General features: G+C 37.2%; 1 pseudogene; it reads left to right on the top strand.

Moving 5' to 3' along the window:
* Positions 1-255: 255 nt before the first annotated feature.
* On the top strand, positions 256-9,362 carry LOC104215154 (ATP-dependent helicase rhp16-like; annotated as a pseudogene).
* The last annotated feature ends 818 nt before the right edge of the window (positions 9,363-10,180 follow it).

A 10,180-nucleotide genomic window follows, 5' to 3' on the forward strand; every position in this document is an offset into this window, starting at 1 on the left:
CAAACTAACTCGCAAAGAGGACCACATTTTTACAGTTCTAATTGGGTCCCACTACACTGCCACGTAAAGCTTCTTCAGCACGAAATCGACGTGTACGGATATCGTATGCAATTTAAGCTTATACATCAGGCATAAAATGTTGTACCCTCTGTCACTAGCAAAAAACGATTGGCATTATCAAAATCTCTCTCTCCCTATAAAAGACTTTCCCGCTTTCTCAACTTCTCAGTTTCTCCTCCTCCTGAACGTCTCTCTCCTTTTCTCTCTGTTTAGAGAAAGAGAAACGAAAAGCTGCTGTTCAGAATGGAGCTTCCGTCTCAGCATTCTTCGTCTTCCAGTAAACATTCACTCGATCATTCTCTTTGTAATTCTACAAAAGTTATTTTTCCTTTGCTTATTTTCATGTGTTATCCCTATTTTTCTGCGCAAAAGTTAATTTAAGATTGAAACATAGTAGTACTAGTTCATTTTGACTATAAATTTTGTGTTTCCCAACTTTTATTGCAATCTAAATTGTCCGATTGAGAGGAAGTGTGGGCATTTTTGTGTGAGATGAACTATTTCTATAACATAATATATGTTTCTATGCACCTATATCTAAGGTTTTGATGTTTTTCCACTTCACCCTTGAAAAAAAAATTAGGTGATCAGAGTACCCGATTCAAAGAGAGCTCCAACGAGTATGATCATCGTGCTATGTCTTCAGATTCGAAGCACAACGCAACCTCAATTAATGAAGGTATTCCATAGGCACGTGTACTCCTTAGTACTTACTGTACAATTTTTTGCAATAATGTATAGACTGTTGTCTGGCTGATTTTTTCTTTTTGGGGCAAGGGCGGAGCTTACTGGATCGGCCGAATTCATTGATTATTAATTTAGAATCAGTAACTTAAAATTATTAGAATCCTAAGCCCATAAATTTTAAATCCTGGCTCTGTGTAACGTAAGTGAAATTCCCCATGTGCTTGTGTGGCGCCTAGGGGCTACTGCTATCCTGTATATGAACATGACAATAACGACATGCTTGGCATTGTTAACTTTGCTGTTTAGTCATACAATGTATCTGTTCTGATTAATTAGTCCATGCAGCAGAAGATTTCAATATGGTGAAAGAAGAACAAACGAATGGAGCTACTGATCAAGATAGCAAATATCTTGCATTGATGGAAAGAATAAGGGAAAGGAAATTTTACCGCGCTGAGAGGCTGATACGCAGCCAAGTTGTTAGACCAACTTTAATGTGGGAGAAATGGGAAGAAGAGAATGATAAATGGCTTGCAGAACATTATCCCAATGATTTGGACTTAGATAATCAGAACGAGTTAGTTTGTGAAACAGCGGAGCCACCATCAAGTATGATTGTGCCACTGTTTAGGTACCAGAAGGAGTGGTTGTTTTGGTCCCTCAAGCAAGAAGAATCTTCGACCAAAGGGGGTATTCTTGCTGATGAGATGGGGATGGGGAAAACTATCCAAGCAATAGCACTTGTGCTTGCTAAACGGGAATTAGGGAAACCAATTAGTGAATCCAGCTTATTGTCATCTTCACTCAGTGCAACACAGGAACTCCCAGCAGTAAAAGGCACTCTTATCATATGTCCTGTGGTTGCTGCCATTCAGTGGGTTAATGAGATCAATCGATGCTCCACTGAAGGAAGCAACAAGATTCTTGTTTATCATGGCAACAAAAGGAATCATATCCACAATATTGAGGAATATGATTTTGTCATCACTACTTACTCCACTGTTGAGTCTGAATATAGGAAAAATGTGATGCCGCCAAAACAGAAGTGTCAGTGGTGTGGAAAATCTTATTTTGAAGAAAAGTTGTCCAATCACCAGAAGAAGTGTGGACCTGATTCTGTTAAAAATTCCAATCAGTCAAAGCAGCAGAGGAAGAAGTTAAAACTTGGGGTAGAATTGTTGAAGCATGAAACAGAATTCATGGAGTCAGAGACTACTATGCAGAAAACAGATTCTACGGAGTCAGAGGCTAATATGCAGAAAACAGATTCTATTGAGTCAGAGACTGATATGCAGAAAACAGGTCATAGGAAGAGCATGAACCGTAGTAGCATGACAGAAGAAGGGAAGAATGATGGTTCTATTAACAATGCAGCAAGTGTATGCCAAGATTTGTCACGGAAGAAGTCGATTTTGCATTCAGTAAAATGGGATCGCATCATCTTGGATGAGGTAGGTCATTCATTCACCTATCATGCACACTTATATTTGTTGTTGCTTTCTTCAATTATCATTTTCTCATAGTTCTTATTTGTCAGTATTAGCTGTAAATGTATATGGTTTGTTTCCTTGGATATGTTTTAATGTTCTGTTCATGATGTTTATGATAAAAATACCAGTTTTCTCCCAGAAGATCAAGTTATTCACAAAGCCTAAAAGTTAGAAACATGGAGATCTGTAGTGATTTCTTAAGGAGCTAGAATGTGAAGAGTCTTGTGGTTTATGCAGAAACACTATGGTAACTGCTGAGTAATATAGATGAAAGTTCCTACCTGCCTCTATGATGTTTTAGGTCATCAACCTTTAATTAGCAGTATGAAAGAAACAAAATATTTATCCTTGTCCTAATGCTCATTGTTTTGCTCAACTACTCATCATGTGAAATATTATCCGTTCAATTCTAGTTTGATCTCTACCTTCTATCCTCATAATGGATCTGAGCATTCTGTTCTCTCTGTTCCTACTGAATGATGTTGTATTTGATTTGTAGTGTGTGCCTGTCCCAATCATCTCACTGCGTCTAGAATTCCTTAGTTTCATGTGATGCAATGTCATTTATCTGCAACGTTTCAACTGATTGCACTTCTCTTGCACAGGCTCATTATGTAAAAGGTAGGCGCTGCAACACAACAAAAGCTACTCTTGCTTTGGAATCTTCTTATAAGTGGGCCTTAAGTGGTACTCCGATTCAGAATCTTGTTGGAGAATTGTATTCACTTGTAAGTTTAACTTTTGCTGGTTAATCTCTTCCGGATGTTTCTGTTATGAGATATTAATTAAATGCTTTACTTTTCAACAGGTCCGTTTCCTACAAACAGTACCCTACTCTTTTTACTTTTGCAAGGATTGTGATTGCAGAATACTCGACTATAGGTAAACTGAAAGCTTCTTCTTGATCTTTGTACCTACCCCAAGAGCTAAAAACATATTTTATCTGTTCTTCCTTTAGCTCCTCGCCCATTGTTATCTGAAATCTTCTCTCTTGTGTGTCCTTTGATAAATTTTATGCCTTGCAGCTCTACAGCTGAGTGCCCACGATGCCCCCACAAATCTGTACGGCACTTTTGCTGGTGGAATAGAGTAAGTTAAATTGGCATTCAAACTTTCGAGGCTCCCTGTTGTTGCCAAAAATTAAATTTATTACTGACATGGTGAGGTTGATATGTATTATCTTTCTAGTACATTGCTACTCCTATTAAACGTGAAGGGAATTCTGGGAGTGGTAGAGATGCAATGTTTCTTTTGAAACACAAAATTCTAAAAAGCATCCTACTAAGACGTAGCAAAAAAGGAAGAGCTGCTGATCTTGCACTTCCTCTGAAAATTGTAAGTTTTGTTGGGCACCAATGTAGGCTGATTCAATTTGATAATCATCTTCCCTCCAGCTTATCTGTTACTTGTATATGGTCTCAGGTTACTTTGAGAAAAGATTCTTTGGATATCAAAGAAGAAGACTACTACATGTCATTGTACAATAAAAGCCAGGCACAGTTTAATACGTATGCTTCCTAGCCAATATATGCTGTTCCAACCCAAGATTTTCTTGCTTGCCTACCATTCTTGCTTGTCTGTGTTTCCCCAGTTTGCTGGTCACCCTAAAAGTAGTGTTTCCCTATTTTTGTATCATGAGGCTGGCACATTTATTTTGCTTTCTTGTCTTATGTATTGACTCAATGTTCTTGAGCCAAGGGTCTATCGGAAACAACCTCTCTTCCTTCATAAGGTAGGGGTAAGGTCTGCATACACACTACCCTCCCTAGACCCCACGTGTGGGATTGCACTGGGTTTGTTGTTGTTGTTGTTGTCGTCGTCTTATGTATTGACTAATCTCATGGAGTATGTTTCTTATGATTGCTTGGTCTTGAGTATTTCTGGAACATATTGGTTCCTTTTCTTGGAATACTGAATGATTAAGATCATGTGCTTTCCTTTTTCTTCCAATGTGTTAGATCATGAGAATACTGCTATTATCTGATAGCATTTATCTTTCTCCTCTTCTCTCTCTCTCAATCTCTTTGTCTCTCTGTCTATTCTTTTCTTTTTCTTCCTTTCTCATTTCTTCTCCTTACCTCCCTTCTCCCTTCTCGTCTCTACATCACCATGAATTTCTTTCCTTGTTATTTTTACACAAAAAGAGTAAGGGTAGTTTTAGATCTAGTTATATCTTTTACCCATTATGTATTTTGGTGCAGTTATGTTCAAGCTGGAACAGTGATGCATAACTATGCACACATTTTTGAGCTGCTCATATGCCTAGCAGATATATGCACAATCCAGGGAAGGAGCATTGGCAAGCTGTGAAGTGGATTCTACGGTATATTCATAATACTGTAGATGTCGGGTTAGTTTTTGAGCAGGAAGACAATCAGTCTGTAGTTGGATATTGTGACTCAGATTTTGCGGGTGATATGGACAAACGAAGATCAACTACTGGTTATGTGTTTACTTTTGCAAAGGCACCAGTTAGTTGGAAGTCTACTTTGCAGTCAACAGTTGCTTTGTCTACAACAGAGGCAGAGTACATGGCTATTACAGATGCTGTGAAAGAGGCAATTTGGCTTCAAGGATTGCTAAAGGAGCTTGGTGTTGAACAAAAAGGTATCACAATTTTTTGTGATAGTCAAAGTGCTATTCAATTAGCGAAGAACCAAGTTTATCATGCAAGGACGAAGCACATTGATGTTCGGTATCATTTCGTACGCGAAATCATAGAAGAAGGTGGAGTCACGGTGAAGAAAATTCATACTACAGAGAATCCTGCTGATATGCTGACAAAGGTGGTGACTGCGGTCAAGTTTCAACATTGTTTGGATTTGATCAACATTGTTGAACACTGAAGATTGAAGATGAAGACACAACCAAAATTTGTTATTGAGAGAGAATTGAAAATGTGGAATTTTGCCAAGGTGGAGATTTGTTGAAATTGGCAAAATGTTTGTCCCACATCGGTGGGAAAACAAAAGTTGGGGGGATTTTCCCCCTATAAAAGAAGGCTTAATGTTTAGGATTTAAACACACCTCTCATTTGCCTTCTCATCTGTTTAAGGCATTTGTATCTTCTCTCTTTAGTATTATTTCACTTGTATTTTTGGAGTGGAATAAAATATTGGTTGTGTCCGAGGAGTAGGCAAAATTAGCCGAACCTCGTAAATTCTGGTGTTCCCTTTATTGTTGCTTTGTTGTCTTATTTATTATTTGGTGGCTGTCATAAATTTTGGTATAGTAGTTGTGACTTATTCACACTCTATACATTTGGCTTCCGCAACATAATCCAGCTAACTAGATGAGTCCTAAAGGTTAACTTAAGCATATTTTTTTGCTTAACTTATTTTCTCACGGCCGACTTCTTAAGTTTTGTTTTGCTAGTTGCTTTTGTGAATATAATTTTGAAGTACCTGGCCCTCTTATCATGCTTGGCCTCAGGTATATATTTAGTTTCCTGTGACTTGTTAATGCGGTTAGTATTCACTTTTCTTTTTGCATCTTCCAAATATGCCTCTTGAGTAGCGGGGTTGCAATAAAATAACAGTTTAAACACCCGTAATAAAGTAGAAATTTGACTATCTAAAACATTTAAGGGCAGCCCAGCTCCCGCTATGCGCGGGGTCCGAGCAAAGGTCGGACTATTGTACGTAGTCTATCTAAAACATTCAAGTGTTTGTTTTATTTCAGCCAAGTTTTGTTGTGTTAAATGTCTGGTTGATATCTTTTCTTAATTCGGCAGGCAGTTCTTCATCCTTACCTTGTGGTATACTCGAGTACTGCTTTGGCAAAAATTGGGAGCATGGACTCAGCAACCTTGTGGATTATGTCAAGATACAGTGGAAGATCAAGTAGTGAGTTTATGCACCCTTCTCCCTTCCACCCAAAAAAAGGAAGAGAATGTTCCAGCATCTTTCAGCTGCTCATTTTCTGCCTGAATATTATATGTACAATCGTTAAATACAATTTTCTTGCATTATATGTTTAAAGTATTTTTCCTTAGTAATTATTTAAGGATCACATGTGTACTAGTTCTTTCTAGCTAAAATGGTGATGATATGGCCAAAGCTTTAACAAAAGCTACTCCATATGCTATTTCCATTTTCCAGAAGTTCTCTGAAATTCATGAATATTTTGGAAAGTCTTTCTCCGGTATTACCAAAGAGATTAATAATTTATAGAAAGTTCTTTTAATTATCTTTGAGCATCTAAAATCACTTTATTAAGCTCTTCTGATGGCATGCTGTCCTTATCCATTAGACAGTCTTTTTCTGAACTGTGCATCTATTTTGATTATTGCAGATTACTTCTTGCAACCATGCCCTCTGCAAGACGTGTTTGATAGACTTCGCTGCAAGTGTGGGACAAGTGTCATGCCCTCTGTGTTCTGAACTACTTACAGTTGATTTAAGTGCAAATAATGATAAGGCGGATCAGAATTCTAAACCGACTCTCAAAGGGTTTAGGTCCTCAAGCATACTGAACAGAGTTCAGCTCGATGATTTCCAGTCCAGCACTAAAATAGATGCATTGGTAGCTTATCTTCTCCTTTATTATTATTATATTTTCCTCAGCTTACTTTTACTCCTTGCTTAATAGTTTTTTCCCTTCGCACAAAGAGACCAAGTAGGTGTCATCCGTACAGGTATCAAGCAACTAATTATGATTCTAAGACTTACATGGCATCTACCAGATGCAGCTCATGATCATGATGTTGTACCTTGATGTATGTGCTTTTGCAATGAGGAAAACCAACATATTCCTGTCAACTTAGTAGTGTTCCAACCAGGAAAACAAGTTGAAGCTTATGGATTAAATGTTTTCCCCATTTGAAGTGTGAAAAAATGGAGGAATCTCATTCTTACCATTTTCTATTCAGATTGTTCTCGAAATCTTCTATTATTTATTGTGCATAATATAGTTAAAGAGCCTTTATTTTGATACTCTCTTTGTTCTAATTTATGTGCCACATTTTTCAAGAACTTAATCCACTTAAATCAAATTCAAATTTGATGTGATATTTTCTCTGTCAAACTGACTTCTCAACCTTTAATTTATATTTCTTCCGTTGCATGGTGTAATAGTGAAATCAATTTAACATCTCAAACTCAATATCCAGTAGGAAGATCCCATCTTGAGATTCAAAGTGAGAGGGGGTCTGTGGAGTACATGATTGATGCTCATTGCTTGTTTTATTGATTCTAGAGGGAAGAAATCAGGTTCATGATTGAAAGAGATGGTTCTGCAAAAGGAATAGTTTCAGCCAGTTCACTACATTTTTGGATCTGATACACTATTCTCTTCGGAAGGTAAGATATAAAGAGATCTTTGCTCCCTTCCTACTTTTTCCTCTTTTCTTTTTCAGTCTGTGAATCAAGAAAAGCTTGCCTTGTAAACTCTTCAGTCGGGCATCAATTGTGTTCAATTAGTTGGATCCATGTCTATTGCTGCAAGAGCTGCAGCAGTTACCAGATTTACTGAAGATCCAGATTGCAGCATTTTTCTTATGAGCTTGAAAGCTGGAAGTGTTGCACTCAATCTTACAGTTGCATCACATGTAAGCTGTCTCTTTCATTTCTCTGTCAACATCGACTGTGACAACTTTTTTCAAATGCCGAAGGGTTTTAATATCTAGTGTTTTATCCTATCACTCTTCAGATCTCCTGTTATTTGGTTCATTTAACCTATTCCAACTTCACTTGTCTGTGCACTTAAAGAGCCAGCTCAAGTACCATCCATCACATGTATTTATATGTTGAATAAGCGCGCAATTCGTGGTGATACGTGGCTTCTCTTTGGCTATGCTAGGTTTTCATAATGGATCCTTGGTGGAATTCTGCTGTGGAGCGCCAAGCCCAAGATAGAATCCATCGAATAGGGCAATATAAACCTGTTAGGTCTGTTTTGCATTTCTTATATTTTTATGTCATTGAGTGGAACTTATTTTATCTTTCCTCATTTCTAGGATTGTGAGATTTGCGATTGAGAATACAATTGAGGAGAAGATCTTAAAGTTGCAGGAGAAGAAGGAACTTGTTTTTGAAGGGTAAGTGAGTTTTTTCTTACGGATGGTTGCATATGTATTGTGACGAAAATAGGTGATCAGTTAACAGTTGGAAGTGATTTATATATGCTATCTTAGTTGGAGAGGTCTCAAGAAATTATGGAAATCAAGTAATTTTCTTCTAACTATTCTATAACTAATTGGTGAGACACTTGGTGAGCATCCTCATCTTCCACCGTGTAGGTTGAGGGTTCAAATACGTACACCAAGTAGCTTCCCCCTCCCCCCCCCCCTTCCAATTTGTCTAGTTGCAGCTCATCCTACCCTATCCACATTGTTTATGATTCTCTCAATCAATTCTTAGGTATCACAGTTGTATATCACCTCACTGTTCAGTTGCCTTTCTTTTGAATCTGAAGAAAACTATATTGAAATCTTTGATTTCTTCCATTTAGCTACATATGCTATTTCATGTGTGATTTCCCTCACAGTATGAGTAAATATGAGATGATACTCTCATCAGTTTAAAGCATAAAGAATACTTTTGTTATTGCCTAATCTCACTGTAGTTAGTTCTTTTGCTTCCTCATCCCAATGCAAAAACTGAAAAAGGTCAAAAATAGAAGAAAAGGACAGTTGGCTACAGTGAGAGCTCAAATAGCTTTCAGTGTTTTCTCATTCAAATAATTTCCAAAATAACCCATTTGATTTCCCCTGAAAGATGTTATTGACCACCTTTTTGTTTTACGTTGTGCTTTCTAGTTCCCTTCTTTACTCTCCCCACCCCAAACACTCTCTCCTAACCCCTTCTTTTCGTCGACATACTGAAACTTTCGAGTTGGTTGCAGGACGATTGGTGGCTCTTCAGAGGCCTTTGGGAAACTAACGGAGGAAGACTTGAAATTCTTGTTTGTGACTTAAATTGGACTATGTTCTGTTCTTTGGTTTAGCAAACAAATTCACTTGTATTTTGTTTAGCTTCTATCACAAAGTATGTACATAGACTTACGAATTTAGCCAGTAGGAAGCCGTGCTGCTTTTGATTTGTCCAGGGGAGTTTATGTTTGTTTTGCGTTACAATGATTAGCTTATAACTTCATTCCAGTCAAAGAGTGAACAATTAACACTGAGGTGGGCAGAATGTCCAAGGTGTTCCTTTTTTTCATCTTAACCAAAATTTCTGATGTCTCGGCAGTGTTATAGTCTGTTTGGCCAAGCTTCTAAAATCAACCTATTTTGAAAAAGTATTTTTTTTAAAAGTACTTTTGATGAGAAACAATTTGTGTTTGGCTAATTAATTTGAAAAATACTTCTGAGCAGCAATTAGTATTTGGTCAAGTTTTAAAAAAAAAATGCTTTTAAGTGTTTTTTCAAAATTGTTTTTCGAAAAAAGTATTTCTAGGGAGAAGCTACTTTTTTAAGAAAAATTTTTTTATGTGAGAAAGAGGGTCTAATATGAGCGATAAGTAAGTCAATTTTATTCGGATTTAGTTCATTCATAAGCCCAATGATAGAATCCATGCCCGCTTGAGAAATAGAACTATCAGATTTGATAGTTGGTAGTCTAACTGCAACAGACAACTTGGAATGCATTGAGTCTTCATACAATGGACGACTAGCTTCCTCTAGCTGTTCATAAAAGCGCTTAGTCTCATCATTTGGTTCGGATTGAGCCCCTGGGAACATCTCTCATCATTTCATTGAATCGAGAATTTTCAAAATTATTCTCTACTCTGGGACTACCCTCACCACCAAAAGAATTATGAAAATTATGATTCTCTCCATCAACAGTCCACACATAATAATTTTCTATAAATCCATTCTTGTAAAGATGAAGTTCAACTACATCTGGTCTCAATAACTTGACACACTTGCATTTAACACAAGGGCATCTAATTGTCCCTTCAATAAGAAAATTATTTAGCGATTTCGCCTTAGCAATAAATCC

This window comes from Nicotiana sylvestris, chromosome 7 (genome assembly GCF_000393655.2).
Source record: "Nicotiana sylvestris chromosome 7, ASM39365v2, whole genome shotgun sequence".
In the NCBI taxonomy this organism is placed as follows: Eukaryota; Viridiplantae; Streptophyta; class Magnoliopsida; order Solanales; family Solanaceae; genus Nicotiana; species Nicotiana sylvestris.